This window comes from Andrographis paniculata, unplaced genomic scaffold, assembly GCF_009805555.1.
Source record: "Andrographis paniculata isolate CXL003 unplaced genomic scaffold, ASM980555v1 Contig37END, whole genome shotgun sequence".
Lineage (NCBI taxonomy): Eukaryota > Viridiplantae > Streptophyta > Magnoliopsida > Lamiales > Acanthaceae > Andrographis > Andrographis paniculata.
This window is the reverse complement of record NW_026137570.1, coordinates 4627201-4652052: the sequence shown is the minus strand read 5'-3', so window position 1 is coordinate 4652052 and position 24852 is coordinate 4627201. Positions and strand designations below refer to the sequence as shown.

Sequence of the window (24852 nt, the reverse complement as noted above, 5' to 3'; positions counted from 1 at the left end):
ACAAAGTACAACCTCATAAAGTTCTACATAATAAAAAGAAAGAACTATGAAGAAACAAAAGCGTAAACTGTAACTTCTTAAAGCACTATGTAAACATAAACGAAAAGCACTATAATTATATCTCTTGACCACAAAGTATAATCTCATAAAGTGTTATATAATAAAAATGAAAAATAGTGAAGAAACGAAAGCGCTATTAATACTACCTCAAAGCATCATCTAACATATACGAAAAGCTCTGTAATTATAACTCTCTGCACAAAGTATAATCCCATAGAGTGCTATATAATAAAAAGAAAATGCAGTAAAAACACAAAAGCACTAACTGTGTTCCCTTAAAGCAATATGTAAACAAATACGAAAAACACTGTAATTACAACTCTAGAGCATAAAGTATAGTCTCATAAACTTCTATATTATAAGAAGTAAAGATAGTGAAGAAAAAAAAGTAACTGAATTCCATTAAGGTACTATGTAAACATATAAGAAAAGCATTATGATTATAACACTACAACACAAAGTAAAATAAAAAGAAAATGGAGTCAAGAAACAAAATCACTAACTGTGTTCCCTTAAAACACTATGTGACTTATACGAAAAGCACTGTAATTATAACTCTAGACCACAAAGTGTAATCTTATAAAGTGCTATACAATAAAAACGAAAAACTGTGAAGAAACAAAAATGCTATTTACACTACCTTAAAGCCCCATGTAACATATATGAAAATCACTTTAATTATAACTCTAGAGCAAAAAAATAATCTCATAAAGTTCTATATAATAAAAATAAAAAACAATGAAGAAACAAAAGCATTAACTGTATTCCCCTAAAGCACTATGTAAACATATACAATAACCACTATAATTATAACTCTAGGGCACAAAGTATAATCCCATAAATTGCTATATAATAAAAAGAAAATGCAGTCAAGAAATAAAAGTACTAACTGTGTTCAATTAAAGGACTATGTAAAATATACGAAAAAAAACAGTAATTATAACTTTAGAGCATAAAGTATAGTCTCATAAAGTTCTACATAATAAAAAGGAAAAACAATAAAGAAACAAAAGCGCTAACTGTATTTCTTTAAAGCACTATGTAAACATATACTAGAAGCACTATAATTATATCTCTAGAGCACAAAGTATAATCCTATAAAGTATTATATAATAAAAAGGAAAAACAGTGAAGAAACAAACGAGCTATTTATACTACCTTAAAGCACCATGTAACATATACGAAAATCTCTGTAGCTATTACTCTCTGCGGAAAAGTGCTATATAATAAAAAGAAAATGCAGTATAGAAACAAAAGCACTAACTGTGTTCCCATAAAGCACTATGTGACATATACGAAGAACATTGTAATTATAACTCTAGACCACAAAGTATAATCTCACAAAGTGCTATATAATAAAAATGAAAAACTGTGAAGAAACAAAAATGCTATTTACACTACCTTAAAGCCCTATGTAACATATATGAAAAACACTTTAATTATAACTCTAGAGCAAAAAATATAATCTCATAAAGTTCTATATAATAAAAAGAAAAAACAATGAAGAAACAAAAGCACTAACTGTATTCCCTTAATGCACTATGTAAACATATATGTGGAGCACTGCAATTATAAGTTAGAGCACAAAGTATAATCTCATAAAGTTCTCTATAATAAAAAGAAAAGACAATAAATAAATAAAACAACTAACTGTATTCCCTTAAAGCAATATGTAACATATAGCAAAATCACTACAATTATAACTCTAGAGCACAATTTATTGTCCCATAAAGTTCTATATAATAAAAAGAAAATGTAGTCAAGAAACAAAAGTACTAATTCTATTCCCTTAAAACAGTATGTAATATATACAAAAAGCACTGTAATTATAACTCTAGGGCACAAAGCATAATCTCATGTACCGATATATAATAAAGAGAAAAAACAATGCAGAATTAAAAATGCTATTTATATTACCTTAATGCACCTTGTTACATCTACGAAAAGCATTGTAGTTATAACTCTAGAGCACAATGTATAATCCCATAAACTGCTATATAATAAGAAGAAAATGCAGTAAAGAAAAAAAGCACTAACTATGTTCCCTTGAAGCAATATGTAACATATACGAAACGCACTACAATTATAACTCTAGAGCACAAAGTATAATCTCAAAAAGTGTTGTATCATAAAAAAGAAAAACCGTGATGAAACAAAAGTGCTATTTAACTTACATTAACGAACCATGTAAGATATTCGAAAAGCACTGTAACTATAATTCTAGAGCACAATGTATAATCCCATAAAGTGCTATATAATAAGAAGGAAATGCAGTAAAGAAAAAAAAGCACTAATTGTGTTCTCTTAAAGCACTTTGTAGCATATACGAAAAGCTTTGTAATTATAACTCTAGAGCACAAAGTATAATCCCATAAATTTCTATACAATAAAAAGAAAATGCAGTCAAGAAACAAAAATACTAACTGTGTTCCCTTAAAGCACTATGTAACATATATGTGGAGCACTGCAATTATAAGTTAGAGCACAAAGTATAATCTCATAAAGTTCTCTATAATAAAAAGAAAAGACAATAAAGAAATAAAACAACTAACTGTATTCCCTTAAAGCAATATGTAACATATAGCAAAATCACTACAATTATAACTCTAGAGCACAATTTATTGTCCCATAAAGTTCTATATAATAAAAAGAAAATGTAGTCAAGAAACAAAAGTACTAAGTCTATTCCCTTAAAACAATATGTAATATATACAAAAAGCACTGTAATTATAACTCTAGGGTACAAAGTATAATCTCATGTAGCGCTATATAATAAAGAGAAAAAACAATGCAGAATTAAAAACGCTATTTATATTACCTTAATGCACCTTGTTACATCTACGAAAAGCATTGTAGTTATAACTCTAGAGCACAATGTATAATCCCATAAATTGCTATATAATAAGAAGAAAATGCAGTAAAGAAAAAAAGCACTAACTATGTTCCCTTGAAGCAATATGTAACATATACGAAACGCACTACAATTATAACTCTAGAGCACAAAGTATAATCTCAAAAAGTGTTGTATCATAAAAAAGAAAAACCGTGATGAAACAAAAGTGCTATTTAACTTACATTAACGAACCATGTAAGATATTCGAAAAGCACTGTAACTATAATTCTAGAGCACAATGTATAATCCCATAAAGTGCTATATAATAAGAAGGAAATGCAGTAAAGAAAAAAAAGCACTAATTGTGTTCTCTTAAAGCACTTTGTAGCATATACGAAAAGCTTTGTAATTATAACTCTAGAGCACAAAGTATAATCCCATAAATTTCTATACAATAAAAAGAAAATGCAGTCAAGAAACAAAAATACTAACTGTGTTCCCTTAAAGCACTATGTAACATATATGTGGAGCACTGCAATTATAAGTTAGAGCACAAAGTATAATCTCATAAAGTTCTCTATAATAAAAAGAAAAGACAATAAAGAAATAAAACAACTAACTGTATTCCCTTAAAGCAATATGTAACATATAGCAAAATCACTACAATTATAACTCTAGAGCACAATTTATTGTCCCATAAAGTTCTATATAATAAAAAGAAAATGTAGTCAAGAAACAAAAGTACTAAGTCTATTCCCTTAAAACAATATGTAATATATACAAAAAGCACTGTAATTATAACTCTAGGGTACAAAGTATAATCTCATGTAGCGCTATATAATAAAGAGAAAAAACAATGCAGAATTAAAAACGCTATTTATATTACCTTAATGCACCTTGTTACATCTACGAAAAGCATTGTAGTTATAACTCTAGAGCACAATGTATAATCCCATAAATTGCTATATAATAAGAAGAAAATGCAGTAAAGAAAAAAAGCACTAACTATGTTCCCTTGAAGCAATATGTAACATATACGAAACGCACTACAATTATAACTCTAGAGCACAAAGTATAATCTCAAAAAGTGTTGTATCATAAAAAAGAAAAACCGTGATGAAACAAAAGTGCTATTTAACTTACATTAACGAACCATGTAAGATATTCGAAAAGCACTGTAACTATAATTCTAGAGCACAATGTATAATCCCATAAAGTGCTATATAATAAGAAGGAAATGCAGTAAAGAAAAAAAAGCACTAATTGTGTTCTCTTAAAGCACTTTGTAGCATATACGAAAAGCTTTGTAATTATAACTCTAGAGCACAAAGTATAATCCCATAAATTTCTATACAATAAAAAGAAAATGCAGTCAAGAAACAAAAATACTAACTGTGTTCCCTTAAAGCACTATGTAACATATATGTGGAGCACTGCAATTATAAGTTAGAGCACAAAGTATAATATCATAAAGTTCTCTATAATAAAAAGAAAAGACAATAAAGAAATAAAACAACTAACTGTATTCCCTTAAAGCAATATGTAACATATACGAAAATCACTACAATTATAATTCTAGAGTACAAAGTACAATCTCATAAAGTGCTGTATAATAAAAAGGAAAAACCGTGAAGAAACAAAAGCGCTATTTATATTACATTAAGGCAACATGTAAGATATATGAAAAGCACTGTAAATATAACTCTAGAGCACAAAGTATTATCTTATAAAGTTTTATATAATAAAAAGAAAAAACTGTGAAGACATAGAAGCGCTAGTTGTATTCCCTTAAGGCCATCTCCAACCGCACAAGTCCATTTATGCAGTTATAACTGTAAAAATGCAGTTGCTACAGTAATTTAACTCCAACCCACAACTCTATTTTCAACTCGAAACAGAATATTCTCTAAATATTCTTTTTTATATATTATTTTAAACAACTTTTTATATATACAATTCACACCCAATCTTTATTATTATTTACGTAGTTTTAATTATTAGTTAATAATATATTTTCAATATAAATTATTATTTTTTACTGTTACAAAAAATAACTTTTACAAATTAAATACAAAAACGAACAAGTATTATATTAAATAAAAAAAATTACAAAATGGTAAATTGAAACAAATATTATATTAAATACGAAAAGTATACAATGCTAAATTAAAACAAACGTTATGTTAAATATGAAAATTACATAGACGATTAATTATCCGAATTACTATATTCCTCCCATATATGTTCAATCAACTCATTACAAAGTGATATATGAGCTTCTCTATCTATAAGTTGTCTGTATCGCTGAAAAAGAACCTTCACGTTGAGCATTTTGACCTCTTCCCAATTTAACTTCGATAGGCGGTGCTTCAACATGTTCAATGATTGGAGCACTGAGGTCGCGTTCCTCTTCTATTATCATATTATACATAATGATACAAGTAGTCATTATATCATGCAAAATATATTTTTGCCAAAAATGACCAGGTCCAGCAATTGTTCCACAATGCGACTGTGGAACACCAAATGCACGTTCGACATCTTTTCTACATGACTCCTGCTTTTGTGAAAAAAGTTTCTTCTTCGACCTCGTGGATCACAAATACTTTGCACAATTGTAGACCAGTTTGGATAAATGCCATCAGCTAAATAACAACCAGTATTATATTTTTTCCCCCGGATAACATATCTTACCGGAGAAGAAATTCCACTAGTGAAATTTGAAAATAAATGTGAATTCTCCAAGACGTTGATGTCCTTGTTGGTTCCTGGTAAACCAAAATATGCATGCCAGATCCAAAGATTGTAATCCGCCACTGCTTCTAAAATAATAGTTGGTGAACCGCTTCGACCTGCATATGCACCTTTCCAGGCAGTTGGACAATTTTTCCATTCCCAATGCATACAATCTAAACTACCCAACATACCTGGAAAACCACGAGATTCGCCAATTTGAAGTAGTCTCGCAAGATCATTAGCATTCAAAGATCTAAGATATTGTTCAGAAAAAACTTCCACCACAGCACGACAAAATCATTTTACACTCTCAATGACCGTTGATTCGCCTATTTTAAAATATTCGTCAGTTGCATCTGCTGCTGTACCATATGCTAACACGCGAAATACAGTTGTTGCTTTTTTATAAGGCGACAATCCAGGATGACCAAGTCCATCATATTGTTGTTCAAAATATGAATCATGTTGTTTAACTGCATCAATAATACGAAGAAACAAACTTCAAGACATTCGAAACTGTCGGTGAAAGGTTTGTTCATCAAATAATGGGTTAGGTGCAAAGTAATCATTAAATATATTATGAGCAGCTTCTTCACGATTACGATTAACAACTTTATGGCCTGGCACAGACCCTCCATGAGTTGGCTGTTGTGAATTGAAAAAATGATCATACCAAATATTATTTCGCTCGACAACTGAGATGGCTACCTTCGCACACTCCTGAGTATTTGCTAGGATGTGTTGGCCGATTCCATCATTTTCGGACGAAGATATTGATGAAGAAGAACTTTGAGCAACCACATTTGTAGACCCTCCCATGTTGAAATTCATTTTTACACTAGATAAATGTTTTTATATTTGGTTGAAGTATATAATATATGCCACAAATGTGTCAATTCATATAAGGTGTATAAGGATAGTGTTAGGTGGATCCAATGGCTCTCAATTGATCCTCGTGGTAGGTGAATCGGACGACTCTCATTTAATCCATCGTGGTAGGTGAATCCAATGGCTATCGTTTGATCGTGATTCACCTATAAAAATTGAATACTGTATATTTAATATTTTTCAGTTCGGTTCGATTTATATATTTATATTATTATATTTTATAATTTATATTAATAATTATATTCGGTCCGATTTTGGATCAGATATTTGAAATATTTGCAAATTTGTTTATTTAATTAGAATTTTAATTTTTTATAATATATACATTTTTTAAATTCGGTGCGGTTTTCATTATTTGTAAATATTGTAAATATTTTTGGTTAACCAAAAATTTGGTAATCGAAATTTTTGGTCCGAACCATACCCACCCCTAGTGGTAGGTGAATCCAATGGCTCTCATTTGATCGGTCGTGTTAGGTAGATCGAACGATTCTCATTTAATCCATCGTGGTAGGTGAATCCAATGGCCCCCATTTAATCGGCTATGTTAGGTAGATCGAACAGCTCTCATTTAATCCATCATGTTAGGTGAATCCAATGGCCCTCGTTTAATCGGCCATGTTAGGTAGATCGAATGGCTCTCATTTAATCTATCGTAGTAGGTGAATCAAATGGCTCTTGTTTGATCGTGATTCATCTATAAATATAGGGTTTTGTTTAATATCATATACACCACATTTTTCTAGAATTTAAGAAAAAAATGTCTTCTAAACATTCTGCTGGTTTCTCCCATGTTGAAGATTAGTTGCTTACTGAGAAATTTCTCGAAATTTCTCAAGATGTAATTACATCCACTGATCAAACATCTGTCATGTTTTGGACACGAGTGGCCAAAACTTACAATGCACAGAAGGAAGCAGAATGGGTTGAGCATAGTTTTCGATCAGTTCAGACTCAAATGGTCAAATTACACAAAGATATCAGACAATTTCTTGCATTATGCTTTTCACATTTACTTATTTCTTCCATAATTAAACTTAAAATAAAATAAAAAGTTTTTTGGCTAACGATAGAGCCATAAAGCAGAAGAATATTTCTAATGAAACACATAACTCTGCGCAGTGAGCCTACAGCCCTTCCAGGGATATTTGTCTACCACAGTTGTTACACGAAATTGGCGGAACGTACTCTGAATAAAGCACCAACTCTTCCACACCTTCTGTGGAGACGAACGGATTGGTGCTAGCTTCCATAGTAAATACTTGATCTCCTTCCCAAAACATGATTTGTTGATGGAGAGAAGAAGGCACGCATTTGGAAGCGTGAATCCAATCTCGCCCCAACATGACTGAATAAGTAGTGTTGGCATCTACCACGAAAAAGACTGTTGAAATCACCTTTGGTCCGACTTCAATAGATGCCACAATCATCCCTTCTGGTTTGGTTGGTTGTCCTGTGAAGCTTGTCATCTCGACATCCACTGGAGATAAATCGCCAATCCCTTTGCCTAATTTTCTCAGAGTTTTAAGAGGCATAACGTTGAAGACAGCCCCATTATCAATAAAAACCTTGTTAATCGGCTTACCACAAATGTGAGCGTTAACATACAATGGTTTCAAGTGTGGAATTGCTCCTTCTGGTATAGGTGGAAAAACCATAGGTGGGGGATTGCCAGTCATCGCCGCCTATTCCGGTTCTTTTTCTTCCTCGAACTTTTCCCAGATGGGCTCTTCTTCCTCCTCGAACCATCGCATATCCGTCATCCTGACTTCAAACCCGGCTTTATCAATCTTCACTATTTTGCTGCACAGAACTTTAGTTTCCTCTGGAGCAAATGACCTAAAGATTTTCTTAGGAATCTCTTCCTCGGCATCTTCTATCTCAGGGTCAATGTTGATCCGTCTGCAGAACCGACACCGAAAGCACTTGGCCTTCTTGATAGGCTTTTCAATCTGCCAGTACTCCTGTTGGTAGCTCGAGCTTTTCCTTTTAGGTGACAACTGTTTCTTCTCCTTCCCTTTATCTACCCGCTTTCCATGCCGAGCCGCATACCTGTGCTTAGCATTACGGATTTGCGTACGATTCATACCTGGAAATCGGGGATCTATGTCTATTGGCAGAGGCTTTCTGTTTCAGCTCCATTTGTCATGGATTAGCTGTGGTTTGCGCGTTGGTCGGTCTCGTACCACAGCTTTATCCTTCAATTTCACTTCGAAGGACCCATCTTCTTTATCCCATTTCTCCACCACTCTGGTTTCGCAAACTTTGAACTTTTCTTCCTGATTGTGTTCCCGCTCTTTGGGCTTGCGCTCCTTTCACTTGGTATTTTTCTCATCATCACTTTGCGTATCTTGTGAAGAACGCAAAGAGATCACAGCAGCAGTCACTTTTGGGAACGGCTGGTGCTCCACTCCCATTGTTACATACTTGAATCTTCCTGCTTTGATAGCCTTCTGTATTTCCTTTCGGAAATGCGTACATTGATTAGTGTAATGCGTAAAAGAATTATGCCACTTACAGTATGACCTCCCTTTTATCTCTTCCTTCGTTGCTAAACGATGGCCTTTAGGAATGCGAATTTGCCCATCTGCTAGCAGAATATCAAAAATTTCGTCTGCTTTTGGCGCATCAAAAGTCGGTTGTTCATTCTCTTCTGTCACCAGAAGGGGCTTTAGTTTGGAACGCACATAAGGCTTGCCGCTTACAATCTCAACTGCCATTTCTTCAATGATGTTTCCCTGCTCATCATCTGGCGCATACATTTATGTATCGACACAGGCCATCTATTGGACTCTGTTCCATCAGAAATTATGATCTTTTTCTCTAAAAAGAGATTCTAACCTTCCTGCTTTGGAAGCCAAACTGGCCAGATCCTGAACATCGTGGGCTGTCAACGCCTCCCGTAGTCTGGTATGCATATTCCTGACCACTAAATTGGTCATCTCGCTTTCTTCAATGATTGTTGAGCAGCGTCCCTTCATTAGACGTATCCGCTCTATAAATTGATAAGCAGTCTCTTCTGGCATCTGCCGGATCTCCATAAGATCTGTGAGCAAGACCGTCGGGAGCGGATTAAAGAACCTTGCATGGAATGCGGCCTCCAGACCTTCCCAAGTTTACAACTGTCATGGTGGCAGATTAGCGAACCATGAAAAAGTGGTTCTTGTGAGTGATAATCCAAACAACTGTAATTTGTAAAATAAATTATTTCCAACTTCCCCCAATTGAGCCGTGAAGCGTCCCACATGCTCAATGGTTGAGGCTCCATCCTCTCCTGAAAAAGAATGAAAATCGGGTGGTCTGTAATTCCTTAGAAGGGGTGCTCATTGATGATTCCTTATGGGAATGGCCTCTGGTATGCCGGTCTGTTGACCGTTTGAGGATTCATTCCAAAATGCACCCTCAAGACTTGAGCAATGTCTTCTGGATCTACCCTGGGCGGAACAGGGTCAAATACAGGAATGGGATTGTGAGCCTGTCCTCCCAATCCTTCTTCTCTGAGGTCGGTTGGTTCGACCCTAACACCTAGTGGAACATTATTTGGGTATGTGGGGGGAGTCTTTCCCCTGTCAACCCTAGTAGCAGTAGCGTTTAGAAAAGTGTTATCCACGTATGAAGGCCCCACAAAATTTGCCTGTAATCTGGATGGTGACAACTCTGGCGGTGTCTGGGTGGGTTGCAGAGTAACCCTTGGTAACGCCTGATTTAGCATATTTTGCATAAGGTTTTGTTGCTTCCGCAACATTTGTTGCTTGCGCAACATTTTTTGCTCGCGCAACATATTCTTCATAGCCAAATTATGCTAATTGTTCAATTGTTGAACATAGAAAACCCAGTCAGCAGGTGCTTGTGGTGTTTCCCCTGCATTTGGCATGACAAGTGGTGAGATGGTTTCTCCCACCGGTGCTGAAGATGCTTGAGGTTGTGTGCCTGCCATGTGGATCCTTTCGATGATACGACCGGACCTCAGTCGTATGAAATTCTCTGTTGATGTAGGATCAGCAATGTTGCCTTTCTCCCACTGTGGTCGCCAAATTGTTGATGCAATTTTTCAACAATAAAAAGTAAAATCCAAAAATAGGAAATTATCTTCGAATTTGATATAATTAGTGCCTGAGATTAGGAATCGCTAAACACTGTAGGATACATAAATAAAATAGGAAAATAAAAATACAGAGTGGAAAATAATGTGGTGATCCCTAAAGGCAATTCTTTTGAATTTGATGTCGATTGAAGATGGTTTCTTAGGTCAGGAACAAACCTATTTAAAACCCTTTAAAGAAACGGTTTTGAACCGCCGTCTGGTCGGTTACAGCAACCGTTGTAAACCGCCCAGAAAGTCCTCTTCTGTTGACACGTATGTTAACCGACTTACCAAGTCGTGCCTTCAAATCCGCTCATTAGTTGAAACTTCCTCCAACTGTCTAGGAACTGCTCTTTCGCCCGACCTGCACATCTGCTGCTTCGTCTTCTCTTGCCCATCCTTCCCTTGTTTAACCTCCTGCCTTGCCTGAGTCCGCTTTGCCCGACCTATATATATAACACCTGGACTTATCACATCCGACCTCCGTACCCGACCTGATCACATCCGATCTCAGTTCCCAACCTTATCACATCTGATTTTTCTTGCCCGACCTGATCACGTCCGACTTTAGTGCCCGACCTTATCACGCCCGACCTTATCCCGTCTTATCTCTGTGCCCGACCTTCGAGCTCGACCTAATCACGTTTGACCTTAGTGCCCGACCTTATCACGCCCGACCTTCGAGCCCGACCTTATCCCATCTTATCTTTATGCCCGACCTTATCATGCCCGACCTTCGAGCCTGACCTGATCATGTCCGACCTCAGTGCCCGACCTTATCACGCCCGACGTTCGAGCTCGACCCGATCACGTCCGACTTCAGTGCCCGACCTTATTACGCCGGACCTTTGAGCTCGACCCAATCACGTCCGACTTCAGTGCCCAACCTTATTACACCCGACCTCCAAGAATGACATGATCAAATCCGACCTCAGCACCCGACCTGATCATGCCTGAGTTCCGTGCCCGACCTTCTCACGCCCGATCTTTGCACCCAACCTTATCACACCTGAACTCCGTGTCCGAACTTATAACACCTGAGCTCCGTGTCCGACCTTATCACACCTGAGCTCCGTGTGCGACCTTATCACATCCGAGCTCCGTGTCTGACCTTATCACACCTGAGCTCCGTGTCTGACCTTATCACACCTGAGCTCCGTGTCCGACCTTATCACATCCGAGCTCTGTGTCCGACCTTATCACACCCGATCTCTGCCTTCTCCCGAGGACGCCTTTTCCTTAACCATGTTCGGATTTTATATTCGGACTCTCTTTTTGAAATCCTGCTACCATTAACAAGCCCATTAAACTCTACATCAGTCCTTAACCTAATTTGATAGGCCTATTCTCGGAAACCCTACTCATCATTTTTTTGTGCTCAACAACTTGCCTCCTCCCGCCTAACTCCTAAACGTCACTCCTTGAACTGTGTGAGATGCGACGTTTAGGGGTTTGAGACATAGTGCTATTATTACACTGTGTTATGTCACATCACAGGGTTTATGAAAAATCCTTCCCTGACCCAGCCATATTCACGCCCTAAAAATCCTAAAGTTCTAATTTCTCTCCCCAGCGATCAACTTCCAAAAAAACCCTCTGCTTCTTCATCTTTTGCAATTTCTACTCAAATGGCTAACCAAAACATCCCTGTATTTATAACTCTATAGTCCAAAGTGTAATCTCATGGAGTGCTATACAATCAAAACGAAAAACAGTGAAGAAACAAAAATGCTATTTATACTACAGTAAAGCACCATGTAACATATACTTAAAACACAATAAATATAACTCTAGAGCACAAATTATAATCCCATAAAGTGCTATATAATAAAAGAAAATGCAGTTAAGAAACAAAAGCACTAACTATTTTCCCTTAAAGCACTTTGTAACAAAGACGAAAAGCACAGTAATTATAAATCTAGAGCAAAACGTATAATCTTATAAAGTTCTATATAATAAAAACAAAAAACAGTGAAGAAACAAAGATGCTAGTTATACTACAATAGAGCCCCATATAACAAATACGGAGAGACCCTGTCATTATATTTCTAGAGCACAAACTACAATCTCACAAAGTGCTATATAAAAAAAGAAAAGGCAGTAAAGAAAAAAACAAACTAACTGTATTTCCTTAAAGCACTTTGTAACACCTATGGAAAGCACTATAATTATAACTCTAGACCACAAAGTATAATCTCATAAAGCTCTATATAATAAAAAGGAAAAAAAACAGTGAAGAAACAAACGCGGTAAACGCGTTAACTGTATTCCCTTAAAGCACTATGTAAACATATAGCAAAAGCACTATAATTATAACTCTAGAGGACAAAGTATAATCTCAAGTGTTATATAATAAAAAGAAAAAACAGTGAAGAAACAAAAGCGCTATTTATACTTTGTACTATAGAGTTATAAATACAACGTATACTCCTATAATGTGCTATAATGGACCAAAGCACTAACTTTGTTTCCTTAAAGTACTATGTAACATATACGAAGAACACTGTAATTATAACTCTAGAGAACAAAGTATAATCCCATAAAGTGTAATATAATTAAAAAAAAAAAAGAGTAAAGAAACAAAAGAACTAACTGTATTTCCTTAAATCACTATGTAACATATATGAAAAACACTATAATTATAACTCTAAGAATAATGTATAATCTCAAAGAGTGATATATAATAAAAGGGAAAAACAGTTAAGAAACAAAAGCGCTATTTGTTCTACATTAAAGCACCATGTAACATATACGAAAAATACTGTAATTATAACTCTAGAACACAAAGTATAATCCCATAAAGTGCTACATAATAAAACGAAAAGGTAGTAAAGAAAAAAAAGAACTAACTGTATTACCTTAAAGCAATATGTAACATACACGAATAGCACTATTATTATAAGTCTAGAGCACAAAGAATAATCCGAAAAAGTGCTATATAATAAAAAGAAAATACGGTCTATAAGCAAAAGCACTAACTTTGTTCTGTTAAAGCACCATGTAACATATACGAAAAGCATTGTAATTATAACTCTAGCGCACAAAGTATAATATCATAAAGTTCTATATAATAAAAAGGAAACACAGTGAAGAAACAATCGAACTAACTGTATTCCAATAAAGCACTATGTAACACATACGAAAAGCACTGTAGTTATAACTCTGAAGGAAAAAGTATAATCTCATAGAGTGCTATATAATAAAAGGGACAAATAGTGAAGAAACAAATGCGCTATTTATACTACCTTAACGCACCTTGCAACGTATACAAAAAGTGCAGTAATTATAACCTTAGAGTACAAAGTATATTCTCAAATAATTCTATATAATAAGTGAGAAAACAAATGAAGAAATAAAATTGCTAACTGTATTCCCTTAAAGCACTATGAAAATATATACGAAAAACACAATAATTATAGCTCTAGAGCACAATGTACAATCTTAAAATAAGCTATATAAAAAAAAAAAAAAAGCAAAAGGCAGTAACGAAACAAACGAACTAACTGTATTCTCTTCAAGCACTATGTAACATAGACAAAAAGAACTGTAATTATAACTCTAGAGTACAAACTATAATCTCATAGAGTGCTATATAATAAAAAGGAAAAAATAGTGAAAAAACAAGAGTACCTATTTATACTACCTTAAAGAACCTTGTAACATATACGAAAAATACTGTAATTATAACTCTAGTATACAAAGTATAATCTCACAAAGTATTATATAATTAATAGGAAAAACAATGAAGAACAAAAGGGCTAACTGTACTCCCTTAAAGTACTATATAAACATACACGAAAAACACTATAATTATAACTGTAGAGCACAAAGTATAATCTCAAAAAGTGTTATTTAAACTACCTTAAAGCACCATCTAACATGTATGAAAAACACTATAATTATAACTCGAGAGCAAAAAGTATAATCCCATATGGTGCTATATAATAAAAAGAAAAGGCAGTAAAGAAACAAAAGCAATAATCGTATTCCCTTAAAACACTATGTAACATATACAAAAAGCTCTATAATTATAACTCGAGAGCACAAAGTATAATCTCATAAAGTGATATATAATAAAAAGAAAAGACAGTCAAGAAACAAAAGCACTAACTGTGTTCCCTTAAAGCACTATGTAACATATATGAAATGCTCTGTGATTATAACTCTAGCGCACAAAGTATAATCCCATACGGTGCTATATAAAAAAAAGAAAATCAGTAAAGACACAAATGAACTACCTGTATTACCTTAAAGCACTATGTAACATATACGAAAAGCACTGTATTTATAACTCTAGAGCAAAATGTATGATTCCAAAAAGTTCTACATAATAAAAAGAAAAAAAAATGAAGAAACAGAAGTGCTATTTATACTACGTTAAAGCACCATGTAACAAATACAAAAAGCACTGGAATTATAAATCTAGAGCACAAAGTATAATCTCATAAAGTTCTATATAATAAAATGGAAAAAACAGTAAAGAAAGAAAAGCCCTAACCGTATTCCCTAAAAGCACTATGTAAAGATATACAAAAAGCACTATAATTATAACTCTAGAGCACAAAGTATAATCCCATATGGTGCTATATTATAAAAAGAAAAGGCAGTAAAGAAACAAACGAACTAACTGTATTCCCTTAAAACACTATGTAACATATACGAAAAGCTCTGTAATTATAACTCTAGAGCATAAAGTATAATCTCATTAAGTGCTTTATAATAAAAAGAAACGACAGTAAAGAAACAAAAGAACTAAATGTGTTCCCTTAAAGCACTATGTAACATATACGAAAAGCTCTGCAATTATAAGTATAGAGCACAAAGTATAATCTCATAAAGTGCTATTTTTAGTACATTCAAGCACCATGTAACATATACTAAAAATACTACAATTATAACTCTAGAGCACAAAGTATAATCCCATAAAGTGCTATATAATAAAAAGAAAATGCCGTAAAGAAACTAAAGAACTTATTGTATTCCCAAAAAGCACTACGTAACATATACGAAAAGCCCTGTAATTATAACTTAGGAGCACCAACTATAATCTCATAGAGTGCTATATAATAAAAATGAAAAATATGAAGAAACAAAAGCCCTATTTATACTACCTTAAAGCACCATGTAACATATACAAAAAATACTGTAAATATATCTCTATAGCACAAATTATAATCCCATAAAGTGCTATATAATAAAAAGAAAATGCAGAAAAGAAACTAAAGAACTAAATGTGTTCCCATAACGTACTATGTAACATATACGAAAAGCTCTGCAACTATAACTCTACAGCAAAGAGTACAATCTCATAAAATGTTATATAATAAAAAGGAAAAACAGTGAAGAAACAAAAGTGCTACCTATACTACCTTAAAGCACCATGAAACATATACAAAAAGCTCTGTAATTATAACTCTAGAGCACAAAGTATAATCTCATAAAGTGGTATATAATAAAAAGAAAATGCAGTAAAAAAAATGTACTAATTGTGTTCCCTTAAAGCAATATGTATAACTCTAAAGCACAAAGGGCGTGTTTGTTTGGGGGATTTGATTTTATTTTCACTATTCATCCAATTTTTTCCCTCCAAAAACATCAAACCGAACACCTATTCCTATTTTTCATTTTTATATTATACTAAAAATAAATTTTACATTCAAAACATCACATCAACACCTATTTATATCACATCATACAACTATTCAAATTCAAAATTTTTACTATTCAAATCCCAACTCAAAATCCAAACCCCCAAACAAACACGCTACTTAGTATAATCTCATAAAGTGCTATACAATTAAAACGAAAAACAGTGAAGAAACTAATTTGCTATTTATACTACAATAAAGCACCATGTAACATATACTTAAAACACTGTAAATATAACTCTAGAGCACAAAGTATAATCCCATAAAGTGCTATATAATGAAAAGAAAATGCAGTCAAGAAACAAAAGCACTAATTGTGTTCCCTTAAAGCACTATGTAACATATACGAAACGCACTGTAATTATAACTCTATAACACAAAGTATAATCTCATAAAGTGCTATATAATAAAAAGAAAAGGCAGTAAAGAAACAAAAGAACTAGTTGTATTCTCTTAAAGCACTATGTAACATATAAAAAAAGCTCCGTAATAATAACTTTAGAGCACAAAGTATAATCCCATAAAGTTCTATATAATTAAAAGAAAATGCAGTCAAAAAGCAAAAGCACTAACTGTATTCTCTTAAAGTACTATGTAAACATATACGAAAAGCACTATAATTATAACTCTAGAGTACAAAGTATAATCTCATAAAGTGGTATATAAAAAAAGGAAAAATGTGATGAAACAAAAACGTTATTTATAGTACATTAAAGCACCGGGTAAAATATACAAAAAGCTCTGTAATTATATCTCTAGAGCACAAAGTATAATCCTATAAACTGCTATATAATAAGAAGAAAACGCAGTCAAGAAACAAAAGCATCAACTGTGTTCCCTTAAAGCAATATGTAACATATACGAAAAGCAATATAATTATTACTCTTGAGCACAAAGTATGATCTCATAAAGTGTTATATAATAAAAAGAAAAGGCGTTGAAGAAACAAAAGAACTAATTGTATACCCTTAAAGCACTATTTAACATATACGAAAAGCACTGTAATTATAACTCTAGAGCACAAACTCTAATCTAATAGAGTCCTATATAATAAAAAAGAAAAACAATGAAGAAACAAAAACACTATTTATTCTACCGAAAAGTAACATATACGAAAAGTATTGTAATTATAACTCTAGAGTACAAAGTATAATCCCATAAAGTAGTATATAATAAAAAGAAAAGGCAGAAAAGCAACAAAAGAACTAATTGTATTCCCTTAAAGCACTGTGTAACATATACGAAAAGCTCTGTAATTATAACTCTAGAGCACAAAGTATAATCTCATAAAGTTCTATGTAATAAAAATGAAAAATAGTGAAGAAACAAAAACACTATTTATACTATATTAATGCACCATGTAACATATACAAAAAAAACTATAATTATAACTCTAGAGAAGAAAATATAATCCCATAAAGTGCTATATAATAAAAAGAAAATGCAGTCAAGAAGCAAAAGCACTAACTGTGCTCCCTTAAAGCACCATGTAACATATACGAAAAGCTTTAGAGCACAAAGTAGAATCTCATAAAATGCTATATAACCAAAATGAAAAAACAGTGAAGAAACAAAAACGCTATTTATACTACATTAAAGCACCATGTAATATATATGAATAACATTGTAATTATAACTCTAGAGCATAAAGTATAATCCCATAAAGTGCTATATATTAAAAAGAAAATGCAGTAAAGAAACAAAATAAGGAACTGTATTCGCTTAAAGCACTATATAACATATACGAAAAGCTCTATACTTATAATTCACGAGCAAAAAGTTTAATCTCATATAGTATTATATAATAAAAAGGAAAAAACAGTGAAGAAACAAAACGCTATTTATACTACCTTAAAGCACAAGTATCATATACGAAAAGCTTTATAATTATAACTCTAAAGCATAAAGTATAATCCCATAAAGTGCTATATAATAAAACAAAAATGCAGTCAAGAAACAAAAGCACTGACTGTGTTCCCTTAAAGCACTATGTAACATATAGGAAAAGGACTATATTATAACTCTAAAGGATAAAGTATAATCTCATAAAGTGCTGTATAATAAAAATGAAAAACAATAAAGAAACAAAAACGCTATTTAAACAACATTAAAACAGCATGTAACATACACTAATAACACTGTAATTATAACTATAGAGCACAAACTATAATCTCATAAAGTACTATATAATAAAAAGAAAATGCACTAATGAACCAAAAGAACTAACAATATTCCTTTAAAGCACTATATAACAAATACGAAAAGCTCTATAATTATAACTCTAGAGCAAAAAGTATAATCTCTTTAAGTGCTATATAATAAAAAAGTAAAATAGTGAAGAAACAAAAATGCTATTTATACTACATTAAAGCACCATGTAACATATACAAAAAGCACTGTAATTATAACTCTATAGTACAAAGTATAATCTCATAAACTGTTATATACTTACTAGGAAAAACTAGTGAAGAAAAAAAAATGCTCTTTATACTAACTTAAAGCAGCATGTAACATATTTGAAAAGCACTTTAATTATAGCTCTAGAGCAAAAAACATAGTCACATGAAGTAGTATATAATAAAAAGAAAATGTAGTAAAGAAACAAAAGCACTAACTGTGTTCCCTCAAAGCACTATGTAACATTTACGAAAAGCACTGTAATTATAACTCTAGAGCACAAAGTATAATCTCATAAAATGCTATATAATAATAATAAAAAAAAAAACAATGAAGAAACAAAAATGCTATTTATACTACATTAAAGCACCATGTAACATATACGTAAAGCTCGGAAATTATAACTCTAGACCATAAAGTATAATCCCATAAAGCGCTACATAATAAAAAGAAAATGGACTCAAGAAACAAAAACGCTAACTGTATACCCATAAAACACTATGTAACGTATACGTAAAGCACTGTAATTATGACTTTAGAGCACAAACTCTAATCTCATAGAGTGCTATATAATAAAAAAGAAAAATAGTGACAATAGAAAAGAGCTATTTATACTAACTTAAAGCACCATGTATCACAAACGAAAAGCACTGCAATTATAACTCTAGAGCATAATGTACAATCTCATAAAGTTCTATATAATGAAAAGGAAAAATAGTGTAGAAACAAAAACGCTAATTGTATTCCCTTAAAGCACTATGTAAACATATGCAAAAAGCACTATAATTATAACTCTAGAGCACAAAGTATAATCTCAAAAAGTGGTATATAATAAAAAAGAAAAAATAGTGAAGAAACAAACGTGCTATTTATAATACCTTAAAGCACCACGTATCATATATGAAAAGCTCTTTAATTATAACTCCAAAGCACAAAGTGTAATCCCATAAAGTGTTATATAATACTACCTTAAAGCACCATGTATCACATACAAAAAGCACTGTAATTATAACTCTAGAGCACAAAGTATAATCTTATAAAGTTCTATATAATGAAAAGGAAAAACAGTGAAGAAACAAAAGCGCTATTTATATTACATTAAAGAAGCACGTAACATATACGAAAAGCTCTGTAATTATAACTCTAGAGCACAAACTATAATCCCAAAAAGTACTATATAATAAAAATAAAATGTAGTCAAGAAACAAAACTGCTAACTGTGTTCCCTTAAAGCACTATGTAACATATACGAACAGCACTGTAATTATAAGTCTTGAGCACAAAGTATAATCTCATAAAGTGCTACCTAATAAAAAGATAAGGTCGTAAGGAAAAAAAAGAACTAATTGTATTCCCTTAAAGCACTATGTAACATATACAGAAAGCAGTAGAATTATAACTCTAGAGCACAAAGTATAATCTCATAAAGTTATATATAATAAAAAGAAAAGGCAATCAACAAAGAAGAGCACTAACTATATACCCTTAAACCCTTATGTAACATATACGAAAAGAATTGTAATTATAACTCTACAATACAAAGTATAAGCTCATAAATTGTTGTATAAGAAAAAAACAAAACAATGAAGAATCAAAAGTATTGACACTATTTTCTTAAAGCACTATGTAAACATATACGAAAAGCAATATAATTATAACTCTCGAGCAGAAAGTATAATCTCAGAAAGTGTTATATAATAAAAAGGGAAAAACAGTGAAGAAACACAAATGCTATTTATACTACAATAAAGCACCATGTAAGATATAAGAAAAGCTCTATAATTATAACTCTAGGGCACAAAGTATAATCCCATAAAGTGGTGTCTAATAAAAAGAAACTGCAGTCAAGAAAAAAAACCACTAATTGTGTTTCCTTAAAGTACTATGTAACATATATGAAAAGCACTGTACTTCTAACTCTAGAATACAAAGTATAATTTCATAAAGTGCTATATAATAAAAAGAAAAGGTAGTAAGGAAACAAAAGAACTAACTGTATTCCCACAAAGCACTATGTAAGATATACGAAAAGCTTTTTAATTATAACTCTAGAGTACAAACTATAATCACACAGACTACTATATAATAAAATGAAAAAATAATGAAGAAAAAAAAGCGTTATATATACCACCCTACAACACCATGTAAGATATATGAAGAGCACTAGAATTATAACTCTAGAGCACAAAGTATAATCTCATAAAGTGCTATATAATAAAAAGAAAAGGCCATAAAGAAACAAAAGGACTCTCTGTATTCCCTTAAATCACTATGTAACATATACAAAAGGCACTGTAATTAGAACTATAGAGCACAAAAATAGTCTCACAAGGTGCTATATAATAAAAAGAAAAGCCAATCAACAAACAAAAACACTAACTATATACGCTTAAAACCCTATGTAACATATACAAAGAGAACTGTAATTAGAACTCTACAACACAAAGTATAAGCTTATAAAGCGCTAAATAAAAATAAAGGAAAAAAAGTGAAGAATCAAAAGTGCTAATTGTATTTGCTTAAGGCACTATGTAAACACATACAAAAAGCACTATAATTATAACTCTAGAGCACAAAGTATAATATCATAAAGTACTATATAATAAAAAAAAAGGCAGTATAGAAAAAAAAGAACTAACTATATTTCCTTAAAGGACTATGTATCATATACGAAAAACACTGGAATAATAACTCTAGAGCAAAAGTATAATCTCATAAAGTGCTATATAATAAAAATGAAAAAATAGTTAATAAAGAAAAGGGCTATCTATACCACCTTAAGGCACCTTGCAAGATATACAAAAAACACTGTAATTATAAGTCTAGAGTACGAAGTATAATCTCACAATGTTCTATATAATAATAAAAAAAAAGGTGAAGAAACAAAAATGCTATTTAAACTTATACGAAAAGCACTATAATTATAACTCTAGAGCACAAAGTATAATCTTATAAAGTGCTGTATAATAAAAAGGAAAAACAGTGAAGAAACAAAAGCACTATTAAAACTACCTTAAAGCACCATGTAACATATATGAAAAACACTGTAATTATAATTCTACAGCACAAAGTGTAATCCTATAAAGTGTTATATAATAAAAAGAAAATACAGTAAAGAAACAAAAGAACTCACTGTATTCCCTTAAAACACTATGTAACATATACGAAAAGCTCTCTAATTATAACTCTAGAGTACATACTACAATCTCATAGAGTGCTATATAATAAAAACGAAAAGCAGTGATGAAACAAAAATGCTATTTATACTACTTAAAGCACTATGTAACATATACGAAAAGCACTATAATTTTAACTTTAGAGCACAAAGAATAATCTCATAAAGTGTTATACGATAAAAAAGAAATCATGAAGAAACAAAAGCGCTATTTATAATACCTTGAAGCACCCATGTAACATATACAAAAAACTCTGTAATTATAACTTTAGAGCACAAAGTATCATCCCTAAAGTGCTTAATTATTAAAAGAAAATGTAGTAAAGAAACAAAATCACTAATTGTGTTCACTTAAAGCACTATGTAACATATACAAAAAGAACTGTAATTAAAACTCTAGAGCCCAAAGTATAATCTCATAAAGTGCTATATAATAAAAATGAAAAACAATGAAGAAACAAAATTGCTATTTATACTACATTAAAGCACCATATACTATATACGAAAAACACTGTAATTATAACTCTAGAGAAGAATGTATAATCCAATAAACTGCTATATATAAAAAAGAAAAGGCAGTATAGAAACAAAAGGCCTACTTGTATTCCCTTAAAGCACTATGTAACATATGCGAAAAGCACTGTAATGATAACTCTAGAGCACAAAGTATAATCTCATAAAGTGGTATATAATAAAAAGGTAAAACATTGAAGAAATACAAGCGCTATCTATACTACCTTAAAGCACCTTCCAAGATCTACAAAAAGCACTGTAATTATAGCTCTGGAGTACAAAGTATGATTTCAAAAAGTTCTACATAATAAAAAGGTAAAAAGTAAAGAAACAAAAGCGCTAACAATATACCATTAAAGCAGTATCTGAACTTATACGAAAAGCACTATAATTATAACTCTAGAGCACAAAGTACAATCTCATAAAGTGTTATATAATAAAAAGGAAAAACAGTGAAGAAACAAAAGTGCTAATTGTATTTCCTTAAGGCACTATGTAAACATATACAAAAAGCACTATAATTATAACTCTAGAGCGCAAAGTATAATCTCATAAAATGTTGTATAATAAAAAGGAAAAAACAGGGAAGAAACACAAACGCTATTTATACTACCTTAAAGCACCATGTAACATATACGAAAAGCTCTGCAAATTTAACTCTAGGGCACAAAGTATAATCCCATAAAGTGCTGTATAATAGAAAGAAAACGCAGCTAAGAAAGAAAAGCACTAATTGTGATCCCTTAAAGCACTATGTATCATATACGAAAAGCACTATAATTATAACTCTAGAACAAAAACTATAATCTCATAAAGTGCTATAAAGTAAAAACAAAAGGTAGTAAGGAAACAAAAGAACTAACTGTATTCCCATAAAGCAGTATGTAATATATACAAAAGCATTGAAATTATAACTCTAGAGCACAAATTATAATCTCACAGAGTGCTATATAATAAATATGAAAAACTGTGAAGAAACAAAAATGCTATTTACACCACCCTAAAGCACCATGTAACATATACGAAAAGCACTGTAATTATAACTATAGACTACAAAGTATAATCTCATAAAGTTCTATATAATAAAAAGGAAAAACAATGAAGAAACAAAAGTACTGAATACATTTCCCTAAAGCACTATGTAAACATATAGGAAAAGCATTATAATTATAACTTTACAACACAAAGTATAATCTCATAAAGTGTTATATAATTAAAAGGAAAGAATAGTGAATAAATAAAAATGCTATTTATACTACCCTAAAGCACCGTGTAAAATATAAGAAAAGCTCTGTAATTATCACTCTAGAGCTCAAAGTATAATCCCTTAAAATACTATATAATAAAAAGAAAATGTAGTGAAGAAACAAAACTCACTAACTGTGTTCTCTTAAAACACTATGTAACATATACGAAAAGCACTGTAATTATAACTCTAAAGCACAATGTCTAATCTCAAAAAGTGCAGTAAAGAAACAAAGGGACTAACTTTATTCCCTTAAAGCACTATATAACATATACGAAAAGCATTGAAATTATAACTCTAGTGCACAAATTATAATCTCATAAAGTTCTATATAATGAAAAGGAAAAATAGTGAAGAAACAAAAACTCTAACTATTTTTCCATAAGGCACTATGTAAACATATACGAAAAGCTTTATAATTATAACTTTATAGCACAAAGTATAATCTCATAAAGTGTTATATAGTAAAAAGGAAAAACAATGAAGAAACAAAAATACTATTTATACTATCTTAAAGCACCGTGTAATATATACGAAAAGCACTATAATTATAACTCTAGAGCACAAAGTATAATCTCATAAAGTGTTATATAATAAAAAGGAAAAAATAGCGAAGAAACAAAAGCGCCATTTATAATACCTGAAAGCACCATGTAACATATACGAAAAACTCTGTAATTATAACTTTAGAGCAAAAAGTATCATCCCATAAAGTGCTTAATTATTACAAGAAAATGTAGTAAAGAAACAAAATCACTAATTGTGTTCCTTTAAAGCACTATGTAACATATACAAAAAGAACTGTAATTAAAAGTCTAGAGCCCAAAGTATAATCTCATAAAGTGCTATATAATAAAAATGAAAAACAATGAAGAAACAAAAGTGCTATTTATACTACATTAAGCACCATATACCATATACGAAAAACACTGTAATTATAACTCTAGAGCAGAACGTATAATCCCATAATCTGCTATATATGAAAAAGAAAAGGCAGTATAGAAACAAAAGGACTACTTGTATTCCCTTAAAGCACTATGTAACATATGCGAAAAGCACTGTAATGATAACTCTAGAGCACAAAGTATAATCTCATCAAGTGCTATATAATAAAAACGAAAAAGAATGAAGAAACAAAAATGCTATTTATACCTTAACACCACGTATAATATACAAAACGTTATGTACTTATAACTCTAGATCACAATGTATAATCCCAAAAACTGTTATATAATAAAAAGAAAGGGCAGTCAAGAAACAAAAACACTAACT

At 31.6% G+C, this 24852-nt stretch overlaps 1 pseudogene; it reads right to left on the bottom strand.

Moving 5' to 3' along the window:
• Positions 1–5174: 5174 nt before the first annotated feature.
• On the bottom strand, positions 5175–6460 carry LOC127250153 (uncharacterized; annotated as a pseudogene).
• Positions 6461–24852: the final 18392 nt, after the last annotated feature.